This window comes from Gymnodraco acuticeps, unplaced genomic scaffold (genome assembly GCF_902827175.1).
Source record: "Gymnodraco acuticeps unplaced genomic scaffold, fGymAcu1.1, whole genome shotgun sequence".
Taxonomy (NCBI): Eukaryota; Metazoa; Chordata; class Actinopteri; order Perciformes; family Bathydraconidae; genus Gymnodraco; species Gymnodraco acuticeps.
The window spans coordinates 1,215,862-1,228,994 of NW_022992187.1; positions in this window are offsets into that span (position 1 = coordinate 1,215,862).

A 13,133-nucleotide genomic window follows, 5' to 3' on the forward strand; every position below is an offset into this window, starting at 1 on the left:
TCCTGTGAGTTACTACAAGCTATAAAGTAGATTTACATTTTTATAGAATAAAAGCTCACTGCGGGACGTTGTAGAAATGCGTGTGTGCACCACGACAAAAGAGCCTCATTCACTTTACATTGGGGTTTTTTGCGTGGTGCCGACACGTAAATGTAGCAGAATGCGTGACTCCACCACGCAATGCGGTGTTAAGGTTGCGTGGTGGAGTCACGCATTCTGGTGAGATCAGGTTGACTGAATCGTTTGTGGAGGCAGTATTACCCATGTTTAACGGTTAGTACAATAAAACAAACACTGCAATTAGACAAACAAACATGTACTCTAGGGCTGCACGGTATTGAACAAAACTGATATCGCGGTTTCCCCCCCCCCCCCCCCCCCCCTGTGGTATATATTGCGTTTTTTTTAACCTGTTAAACCCCAAAGTCCCGGCGGGTACTTTCATTTTTTTTTTCACGACAGTGTCTCAGGGGATCGTAATATTTAAGAACCTATTAATGTGTTATACCAGATTAACAGAAATAATCTCAGCTAACTGATGATACAAACCATTTTATACCAAAACAAAACACAAGTCTCATAAGAAGCATCTAAATGACCCCTGAGCGAAAAATGCTAACGGACTTTGGCACAGAACTCAAGATAAAAGTACCCTTATTATTACTTATCGTAGCTGCACTTACAAGATATCCGATTAAAGCTGAGGTTCCACAGATTATTTAGGTATATAGTATCATCACTGAGTGATCTGAACTCGGACAGGGGAAGCAAACACAGACATCACAACACGTACCTTTACGTAGCTTCGAGGGGAGATGTCTCACCGTAGCTGTCAATCTGATCAAAATATGTGTTCAATGGCATTAAAACGAGAAAGAAAAAACGCGGCTGAATCGGTTAATCCATAGGTTTTTAACGTCTCTGTATAAAAAAATGATTTAATTTATAATCCATAATTCCATTTTTATGTAAATATCGCAAAGCAAAAGTTAGCTGCTAATGGTAGCCACCATAGTGGCTGCTGCTTCCGGTCTTGGCGATGCGGAAGTCTCTCACACACACATTACCAAATAAGGACTGTGTGATTTCCCCTCGATTCCATTGGCTCAGACGGTCAGAAAGAGATGTCACATGTCAAAATCCAGCAAGGTGGGCCAGAGATATGGAAAATCCACCCAAATGGCCCCAAAAGAGGGTTTTGTTGGTGCTAAATCTGTCTAAAAAGGTCAAATATCAGGGGAAGTTCTACACACACCAACACATGAACAAATAAGGAGTGAGATTGACGACGCGTAGCCAAAACCGGAAGCTGCATACCACCAAGGTGGCTACCATTAGCAGCTAACTTTTGTGATCCGATTTTTACATACAAATGGAATTATGGATTATAAACAATTGCTTCAAAGCCACAGATACATTATCAACCTATGGATCAACCGATTCAGCTGCGTTTTTTCTTTCTCGTTTTAATGCCATTGAACACGTCTTTTGATCAGATTGACAGCTACGGTGAGACAATCTCCCGTAAAAGCTCCGTAAAAGGTACGTGTTGTGATGTCTGTGTTTGCTTCCCCTGTTGCGAGATCGGATCGCTTAGATACTATATTTAAATAATCTGTGGAGTCTCAGCTTTAATCGGATATATTATATGTGCAGTTTCGATAAGTAATAAGGGTATCTTTATTTTGAATTCTGTGCTAAAGTGCGTTAGCATTTAAAAAAAATAAAAAATAAAACTGCACGTCCCTGCGGTGTGAATACCGCGCATGCGCATACCGCGGTTATCGCCATGACACGGTATATCGTTCAGCCCTAATGTACTCGCAACAAAAATCAGCGCGATAGCCAAAGTGCATCCAATTTAATTTAATCCGAATTAGGGAGACCTCAGCGGGGGTAGGGAAATATCTGTTTAATATGAGCGCCTTCTTACTCATTACATTACATTACATTACATTACATTGCATTTAGCTGACGCTTTTATCCAAAGCGACTTACAATAAGTGCGTTCGTCCAACAAAATACAACTTGAAGAAAACAGAATCATATAAGTACATCAGGTTTCATAGAGCAAAAACATTTCAAGTGCTACTCAACTGGCTTTAGAAAAGCCAGTCCTTTACTCATATACTTGTACAAGTGCTAAGAACGGAATCTGTTGAAGAGCAATAACTAATTTATTCTCAATCAAACAACCACCATGCCAATTTAGTAGTGCTCTGCTCCCTCCGTATCTGGAGAGCGGAGGCTTTTTTATTTACCCTGTCTTCCAACAACAGCCAAATTTAACAACTCATCAGTTATGAAACACAGCTCAATGTCACACTCCTTCACCACCCTTCCCATTAATAACCGTTCTGTTTAGTTCCAAAACCATAATGGTGTGAGTAAGAGAATATGACACTGTGCTTTATTTCTCCTCGCCTGCCGCTCTCCGCAGGGGGGAGGAGGGAAATCTACACACAATCCCCCGCAGCAACAGGCAGAATTCGAGGCGAGTTGATTTAACCAGTTTGACTGCTGAAATCTCCAGAATTCGGCGATTCGTTTCAATTACAAATCTTTACATTGCTTTTGAACAGAGGTTCCACCTTACTGATGCTGTCCTTAAGGTCTCTCCGAATATTTGCCGTGTGTAATTGTCTGGTAATTTAATTCCAGGAAACACACACAGAGGAAATCGGTAAAAGTCGATATTCCGAGGTTATTTATTAGCCCCAAATATTCTTATTGTTCTTTACATGAGCTGTGCTTGCTCTTGTAGGCTCTTGCCCCAGTAGCAATCACAGGGAAAATCGGCCAGGACAGAATCCCCATTTGACACCGATTCCCCAGGTTATCATAAAAAAATTCCACAGATGTAAATAGAAAGACCCAAAAAAATTGCATCTGCTCAGTTTCACAGGTAATTTATGATACCGTCAATCACAGAGTCTGGTAAGGCAATGTCCAAATATAGATTTGAAATTACACTTACCAGTTCTGAAGATCTTTTGGTATCTTGTTCAGTGACGCAATCTGTGAGGAAAACTTCTGTGTAGCAATGTTGAGGTGAAATGATGGAGTCTGGGTCGTCGTTAGCCAAAACACTGAGAGTTTATTAAAGAGTACAATTAATACAGCCGGAGAGATTACATGGTTTCACACATCCCGTGCAGCCACCAAGCCATCTCTGAACACAAAGGCGAGACACCGCGCACCAACATGAGAAGAGGCGGAACCACAGAAACTCGCGCTTTACCTAATCAATGCCAGATGTCGGGACAAAGGTCTGTTTGTCCCGCAAATGCATGGGGACAGGAAACCCTCCCCCACAGGAAAAGCAGAGAAGCTTTTTGACCTGTGACCTCAACTTACAGAGAGGATCATATGACTAACGAAAAGCATGTTTGCAATAACACAGATTCTAAGAAAAGCTGAGAAACTCTATACAATCAAGATCGGATTAAAATATTCTCTTACAATATGCATTTATGGTTGATTGTTAGGGATTTGCAGATTATGTTTTGCCTTCATTTGAAAATCCTTGTACTGCATGACATGATTGTTGTTCAAATCTGTACTATCAACATGTTGATTTGGAATAGAGTGATTACAAAGGGCAGAATAACTATTGAAGGATGTTTTATTTGTATAGAATATTTTACTCCAATGTGTTAATTGTTGTTCCTGTTCCTGTTGTACACAGGTCCTATTTTAAGTCTATTCATTTGACTAATCTGGTCTTTCTGTTTAGCATGAATGTATTTTGACCAGGGTAAACATTTAATAAGAGTTTATGGTGAAAGTTTAAAACCTCAACGTTTACTCAAGTTCTTATGTCAGTGCCTGTTTATTGGTGACATTTAAGTTTGCCTAAGTAGGGATTAATGTTAAAATAAGATGCATAAAAAAGCACTCCCTTTTGTATTTGTGTTGGTTTTCTTATTTTTATTTTTCAATCATGTAACATTGTTACATTGTTATCAAATACTCCTTCAGTGCAAGGTGAATGATCCATTTCTTTGTTTGTTTGTTCCACACAATAAAAGACAATTATTATGTGAAGCACATGGAATAAAGATGTATCATTATACATTTTCTGTTCACTGTATATGACTTTACATTACATATCAAAGGTGAATTAATGTTTACAATACATGTCACACATTACATTTACCATATACATACATATAAATGTGTATATCCTAAACTATCCAAAAGTATATAAAGGAGTCAAAATTAGCACAGCCTTAAACAGCAGTAAAATGCAACATTAATTAAGCAGTAATATTAATCCAGAAACATCATATATAATAATAAAACACTGACAGGGAACATTTTACTGCACGGTGACTACTTTTACTTTGCATACTGTTATTTACATTTTGCTGATAATACTTAAATACATTTAATTATGTAAGGTTTTAAATGTAGGATTTAGTGGAGTATTTCCACAGTTTGGTAGGGTTTATACTTCAGTAATGGATCTGATACTTCTTCCACCAACAGCAGAAAGAAAACTGCAACATTCATGCAGTTGCCTCCTCAAATACTTGTGGGCGAATGATATCCCTCAATGATAGATATTAGTCAAGTGCTTGTGACCTACTCATTGGGAACCCCATGCCTGATTCTTCCATTACGATTGTGCACAAATCAAACATGTCCTCGTCACATGGAACTTAAGTTAGGAACTTGCAGCTCTCTTTGCAAGTGGGTAAGTCTTCACTGAATGGAACAAGAAGGTCATCGGCACCCCACAAATGAGGTGCCGTATACATGATATTATGTATATGGCTGCGGGGACATTGGCGTTTGTAGAGGGCCTGATGTGATGTGCGTTCCAAACGTGTCTTATCTCATTCAAGTCCTCCTGCAAAAAGAAATGGAAAGGGTGATACATTGTATGTACCATATGGAATAATAGCAAAAAACAAAGTTATCTGATCTACTCTCGTTGCCCACTGCACACACATCATTCAAGCATAGCTCCGACATAGCGCTGTCATTTCAGAACAATGGACAGGGCTTTTTGTTGCGCGTTGGCAAGAGATTATTAGATTTGAACCTCACGGCATGCTGTACGCGATCTGATAAATAAAAGATGTAGATATCAAACATAAATTGATCGCTATAATAGAGCCGTATTAACAGATAATTAGCGTTATGGGTTACATCACGGTACATTCTTCAAAATCACAGGTCTAATTGTGTGAGGTATTTTTTAGCGCAGACACATATTCTAACGCATTCATTATGCATGCAGCTATCAAGTGTACACTGACAATTAAGCACAACTAAACTATACATAACATAACTTTGAGTCAATTCCTTCGTCATAATAAATCCTATGTTAAATGAATAGGTACACATGCATGCAACTATAGTAGGCCTACGTCTTAATTAAAGTTAGCTAAACACCGTTAGCTATCCCCTAAATAAAAAAGGCCTATATGCCAGCTGTAAATATACGTTATCAAAAATGTTTGCCAATGTCTATATAGCCTATTTATATATAAGTTAATCATGTCAAGGCATTGGACATTGGCAGGCTATGATTGTCTGGCAAGTTGTCAGAAAACGTAGTGCGGTTTTTCGTAAAACTGTTGTGTGACTCGTTACGAATGTTGGGCAGACTGTGTTTATAGCCTGTGTGTTCAACGTAGGTTCATCTTGATGATGAATTTATGTCAGGTTGATTTTAAAGGTTGTTCTACAGTGGGTGTATTTGGCAGATCATTGCTGCCTATCAGTGCGTAAAAGTATGTGGATGGATGCATACAACATGATTGACTCTCATAATATATCCTGTGGTTTTTAAGTCTGTGCCCTACTTTTACTATTTCCCGATATTTGTATAATTTACGGTTATTAATTTATGGCCTCTGTTTAACTGCAGCTAACAATTGTCAGATCAACGTCATATTGTTTTACCTGAATGCTTGCCATGAAGCACAACTGGACAAGTGCTTTGTCCAGAAAATCACCAGTGAAGACTGAAGAGCCCTTCATCCTTGAGTTCTCCCAGTTGCTGGATCCAGTATTGAACCCCTTCCTTTCTCATCACTCCCCACCAGCTCTCTATTCTCTGATTAGCTTTGCTAGCTCCTGTTATATAACTCCTTTCTCCTGCTCTGTCATCTTCATCGTTTCGCCGTAAAAACTGTTGGATGTCTCGTAGCAGAACATTCTCTGTGCCCATGTCAGTGCGTAAAAGCCTTGGGTAACCTCCGACATCCTCTATTGCTTCGACAAAGTAGCTTCCAATTACTTTTGGGTCGCTGTGGGTGAAAGCTGCTTTTAGCCAGATAATCCGACGGGAATATCTGTCTATGCATCCATTAATGCATATCCATAGGGCTTGAATTTGTCGTAGCCATCTACGTGCCATATGAAATTAGGCCCTTGTGAAAAATACTTTCTCTGGCTGAGACGTCTTCTCAGGCGAGCTTGAGAGTTGACTGGATCAAGCAGAGAAAGAAGGATCCTCACGTCTTCTTTCCGGATGCGGATACCTCGCTCCAAAAGCTTTGCATACATCCAGCGATATCCATGAAGTTGTCCAGGGCCTCCCAATTGACCAACTATATAGTCGATAGCAACTTCCAAATCAGCATATTTCCGACGGTTTAATCCACACGCTCTCAATATTCTCCTTAATGTACTTTTACTAACAATTATCCCTTGCGAAGCAAGTGTTGTCAGGATGTCTTGATAACTCATCCCAAGTCCAAAGTAAAGCTTAATTAAAGCGTCTCTATCCATAGCTACAACCATTGACAAGTGTGTGGTGGCTCGAATGAATGACGTGCACTGCCAGAATTCTGTAATGTACGCTTTTAACGAGTTAATAAAGCGTGGCCTCGTTGTATTTAAAGCGTGGCCACGCTTTACATCTCGTGCGCACAAGTTAATAAAGCGTGGCCACGTTTTATTTATTTTTCTCTCCATGAACCCTCCTGGGCTCCGTACTCTGGGCTACAACAAATTGGATAGATGAATTGCCAGGGTTGGAAGACCCTGGTTTGGTTGGGATGTTGTATTATTATTTTTCTTTTTTCGTGTTTTGCGTTTTTGTTATATTTATTTTAATGGTAAATAATAAAAACAGTGACAATCCCTTTCGTGTATGGAGCCAAAATATACAACGTATTCTATTAAATACAATCCCACAGATATGCAGCAGTCACCATGCAAAACATGAAAATCTATTCTTGGAATATTAAAGGCTTGGGAAACCCCATAAAAAGGAATAAAGTACTATCTCTTCTTAAAAAAAGACAAAGCTGATGTGGTCTTCTTACAAGAAACCTTTCTCTCAGATACTGAACATTTGAAAATGAAAAGAGATTGGATAGGTCAGGTGTATTTTTCATCATATAAAACCCATAGTATAGGGACAGCTATTGTGATAAACAAAACTTGCCCATTAGAATTTGAAAAATTAGTCACAGACCCAAATGGTCGGTTTGTTTTGGTTGTCGGTACTATTCTTGGAACCCCAATCGCCTTTTTAAATATCTATGCTCCCAACATAGATGAACCAATATTCATGTCTGACATGGTGCTGCTTTTCAATGAAAATTGAAAAGGATTAGGACTGATGGGCGGCGATTTTAACTGCACTCTTAACCCTACATTAGATAAATCTAACCAGTCCAAGAGCCACAATCTTGAAATTGATTCCATTACTATTTCAGATCATGCAAGAGTTCATTTAACTATTCACTGGGAGAGTGGGGAATTTGTATCTAGGCACTGGAAATTCGATAACTCTTTACTTAGAGACGAAAAATTCAAATGTAAAATGCGAGTGTGGATAAGGAACTATATAAAAGAAAACAATGAACCTTCTATAGATCCCAATATTATCTGGGAGGCTGCAAAACCTACTTTAGAGGACTTATTTTCTCATACACATCATTTAGAAAACTTGAAAGAGAAGTAAACAGATGTGAAGTACTTCATAAATCCGCATCAACAGAGTGGAAACAATTAAACACAGCCAGAGCTAAATTAAATATTGACTTAACAAATGAAATCATAACACAAATGAATCTAATCAGACAACATAATTATGAATTTGGAAGTAAACTACTTGCCTATCAATTAAAGAAGGAGCAAGCAGAAAGGGCTATACAAGCAATTTGTCTGAAACACAACAAGATAATCTACCACAGAAAACCTAAATAATCCTAGGAAATTTTGGAAAGACCATAACATCGATATCCACCGGTGGGATCCGTAATGAGCTACCTCCGTGCCTTACCACAGCATCTGGCACTATATCGGACAAGACCACCATGTTAAATTGCTTTAATGAGCATTTTGTGTCCTGCGGTTCTATGTTTGATTCTGTGACTAACTCTGCTGCTGTGAACACCCCAATCCGTGACTCTGAACAATGTGGTCTGGAAAACCCTTTCAGTTTTACTCCTTTTACTGTTGATGTTGTTCGTGAATAGGGTTGGGTATCGTTTGAATTTCCACCATTCTGATTCCGATTCCGATTCTACTTTTCGATTCCGGTTCTTAACGGTTCTCAATTCCGATTCTTTGAGGGGCAGGGTAAAAAAATGATACATGCTTCTTCCACCAAAAAAATTACATTTACTCGAGAAACTTTTACACAGGTTAGTTTACAGTAATATTCACATTAATCAGTCTGTTTATATTCACTGCTATGTAACTGTAACCTGAGAACCACTGAAGCTACAACAGTGCAACAGTCCAACTTTTAAAGGAAACCCCCCCCATCCCCCCCCCCCCCCATTTAAAAACAGTTCTTGTTGAGAAAAACAAGCATATCTGCCTTCTCAGGCATACTGGGAAGAAATGTTTGAACATTTTAAAGTAAAATGCTTCAATCTGGTGCACTTTAAGCAGAATTACTAGAGACTAGATCTAGGGGGTACAACTCTAAACACCCATATGAAAAAGATCGGTTTACATTTTAATAATTAAATAAGTATGTGAACATAACCAATAACCTACCATAGCCAATAACAAATACATGTAACGTATTTTAGTTTTGTTGTTCATTCATATGTTATTTTACTATTTTATTAATGCATATTTTTGTATCTCTCCAGTTTAAAACGATATGTCTGGTTTACTGTCCTATAGTATACATTGGAATGATTTCAAACCTGTTTTACCCCAATAATTATAAAGGAGTGCCTTGGAAATATGTGTTTACATAAATTGTGATCAAAACGTTTGAGACCCACTGAGATAACTTAGACTAAAGTGAACTATCTAAACACTCAGTCCTTTACCTCACTGAGCTGTAGTTATCATCCTCAGTCTGACTGGAGAGGACTCTCCCTCCACATCATTGTAGAAACATCTTCTTCTTCCGTTAGAGCAGCTAGCACCAGATGCTAATAACAACAGCGCTGGTACCTCCCTCTCTCCCTCGCTCGCTCCCACGCTCACTCGCACTTTGGCTGTGAGCTGCGGGCGCCAGATAAGCCAACATCCCCCATTGTCATCACTTACAGCGGCCATCGTACAGGGCAAATGAAAAGTGTAACCGGGATGAAAAGGGTGTTACATTTACTTAATTATGAATGTTGTTACATCAAGGCCGAAAATTAGGATGAGCCCCAACGGTCAAAACTTTTTTTTCCCGCCCAGAGCTGTCAGGGCAGCGCCTCCACAGATCTGGCGCCCTAGGCAAACATGGTTACGCTGTAGGAAGTGTAGGTACAACGCTACATTTCCCGCCCCACCGTAGCAAGCCCCCAGGAAGTGTGCCGGAGTCTGATGAGAATATTCGTGCTGGTCAAACGGCGGTACTACACTTCCTTTAGGTTGCTGGGCCCGGAAACACATTTTCCCATTGACTTACATGGGGAAAGAGTGGTCTGTAACTCGTTGGATAATTTTTTTAAAACTAAATAAACTACCCAGTATGAACGTTTGTATAGCCCTTATTAAAAACATTCGGTCCTCAAGTTGTAAAAATGTGCTAATAACGTTATTCTGAGAGTTATTTCCCTCGGCATTATGAACGTGCATCTAACCCACGGGACCGCGCTGCCCGGCATGTTCATGTTACGTGTTCAGTACTACATGAGTTTTAGTGATGGGAATTCCGGCTCTTCTTGGTGAGCCGGATCATTTGGCTCGGCTCACCAAGAAGGGTCGGCTCTTTCGGCTCCCAAACGGCTCTTCAGTTTACCACATATTATACCTTTTAATTAAATCAAATGTAGCTCTGTTTTGACTAATGATTTATATGTGTACACATATATCACTTAAATTATTCCATACATCCTTTGTACTGAAGTATTAAAAAGTAAAAAATTACAAGTTTAATATAAATGATTTGCTGTGGCAAATTGTTTTCATTGCATTTACAGACCCGTGATACTCTGATACTCCCAATGAATTAATTGACTTGCTTGTAGAACCACGCTACACAAAACAGATAGCAACACCTATAAAAACTATTTTAAAAAAGGGGCTACTGTATCGACCTATATAAAGTATATAAATATAGTTTTTTTTTCAAAATACCAAAAAGATCCTGCATTTTAGCCATGCCTCATTTCGCTCTATGTGCTCTTTCCAGCGCTGTTTTTGCAGAGGGCTGATTCTGTGAGCTGCAGCTGACCACGCCCCCCTGCAGGAGAGGGTAGCGTGCTTTGAGATCAGCTGCTAGGCTGTCAGAAGAGGGGGAGAAAAAGAGATCTCTGTCCTCCGTGTTTTATTCTTATAGAAGTAAGAAGAGAAGTAATGGGGCAGAATCCCTCCTTTTTACGCAGCGGTCCAGACATAGACATCAAACGGCGACACATATTCAGTGTGCAGTTACTTTGGCATTAGGGTAGGGATATCTAGATACTTTCCAAGGTTTGACATAATGAATTGTGCTACTTTTAAAGCAAGCAACGATGTTTTCAAATCTGTAATCAAAAAGCTCCTCAAAAACACTATTGAAGCAGTTCCTGCCGTTGCTACGTTAGTTAAAACAGTAACAACGGACTACTTTTCTTAGCGGATGCATGTCAATTGAAATCAATACATAAAACTATTTTTTAAATCAATAAAATCGTTTTCTAAATCCATAAAAACATTTAAATTAATATTGGGAGTCATGTCGTTACTTTGTTGAGAATGTGGCCATGTGTAATAAGCAGTGCTGGAATTGGGCCGGTACTCACCGGTACGCAGTACCGGCACTTCTGGTTCTGACCCATGGAGTACCGGCACTTCTTGCTCGGTACCGGCATGCTGGCGGTACTCCGGTACTCATGCACCGTGCCAGTACTCAACACTCTCCCGCCGTTCTTATTATACATCCATATATATATATACAGCCGCCCGGTACTCAGTAGATGCGTCATGAGGTGCCGAACGGACATTCTCATCGCTCTAACCGCTGGAGTTTCACAGCGGCTGTCAGCTGTTTACTCCTGTCATTCAAACAGAACGTGCTGGAGAGGGGGCGGGGCTTATCTTCTCCATGTAAATACTGTGGTGGAAACGACTATGTCAAAATTAACCTATTTGACCGTGATTTAATAGTAATACACGTTTCAAAATAATAATAATAATAATAATGCCGAAGTAACAACATACTGAAAACTGTTAGTAAAACCATGTTTTAATGCTTTACAATTTACATACCTAGATGCACGTGTGTTGTGTTTATGCAGTGCAACTCCCACCCAGTGGGTGGCTATGTAGAGTGATAGAACAGAGCAGGTACGCCCCCGAGAGAAGGAAAGCAAATTAGCATTTCTAAAATGTTAGTGTGGATTAATAAAAGTGCAAAAAGACAGCGGTTGTCGCCGGAAGAAACTTCAAATACAGAGAATGCTGTGCCTGTGTTGGAAATTGTGTCTGATGGGGAGCTTTCTTTGGTTGATCCTCCTGCTCCAAGTTCTAGTGCATTAGCATTAGCACTAGCTCCGCCGCCTCCTCCAGAGCCTCTAACGTTAGCTGCTGCTGGCGCAACTGCCACCACCAACACCGGGCAAAGCGATGCACCTGACTCCTGGACAACGGACCAGGTGCAATATTTTTGCAAGACCAATGCATGGCTCCTTCTTAAAGATAAGAAGCTAGGATGTCGGATATGCAGAGATGTCAAATCTTTGGGAATACACACTGGACAAGGACTGAAACTGTCAACTGAATGGGGTGAGTGTGCAGTGTCTCATTTCGGTGTTGACAAGGGCAAACAACAAGCTAGCCTGAGAAAAAAAATCAAAGAACATAAAGAATCACAAGCCCATGTAAAAGCTGCTGACATCCTTACATCTGCTTCACGTGAAACTATTCAACATCAAGTGCAGTCTATGCATAAATCTGAATTAGACACCACTATCAGAGTTTTTCGAACGGCATATAAAATTGGCAAACATAGCCGGCCATTCACAGACATGCCAATTGATTTGAATGTACAGAAACTGAATGGGCTGAAGGTGGGCAGGGTTTTGCACTCCAATAAAACCTGTGGCGAAATCATCGACCACATAGCTCATGAGCTGAAGAAAAAAATGGCAAAAGACATTACAGAAAACCAAAGAAAACTCTGTGTTTTGGTCGATGAATCTACCACTATTAGTGGTAAAACGGTGCTTGTTGTGTGTCTACGCTCAGCATTAGCTGATGCTGAGCCCGAAACGTTTTTTTGGGAGCTGATCGAGTTGGATGGAACAACGGCTGATGACATCACAAAGGCGTTAATGGAGTGTCTTGGAAGAGATTTTAACGAGGACTTTTTAGGTCAGTGTTTCGTTTCTTTTGCATGTGATGGGGCTTCAGTCATGCTAGGGAAGAGAACAGGCGTTGCTACCCAGTTGTGTAGTAAATTCCCAAGCCTGTTTGTGTGGCACTGCTCCAATCATCGTCTAGAGCTGGCAGTTGGGGATGTGGTCAAGGAGGTCTCAGGGCTCAATCATTTCCAGATCTTTTTTGACAAACTCTATTCCTTGTTCCATGCCTCCCCCAAAAATCAGAGGCAGTTAGCGCAGTGTGCGCAAGCAGTCGGACAGCGTCTCCTGGTGATAGGGCGTGTTTTGTCCATCCGCTGGGTGGCTTCAAGTGAAAGGAGCGTCAGAGCAGTCTGGGAAAACTACCGAGTGCTTCATGATCACTTCACAAATGCTGCAAACGACACGAGCAGGGATTCCAGA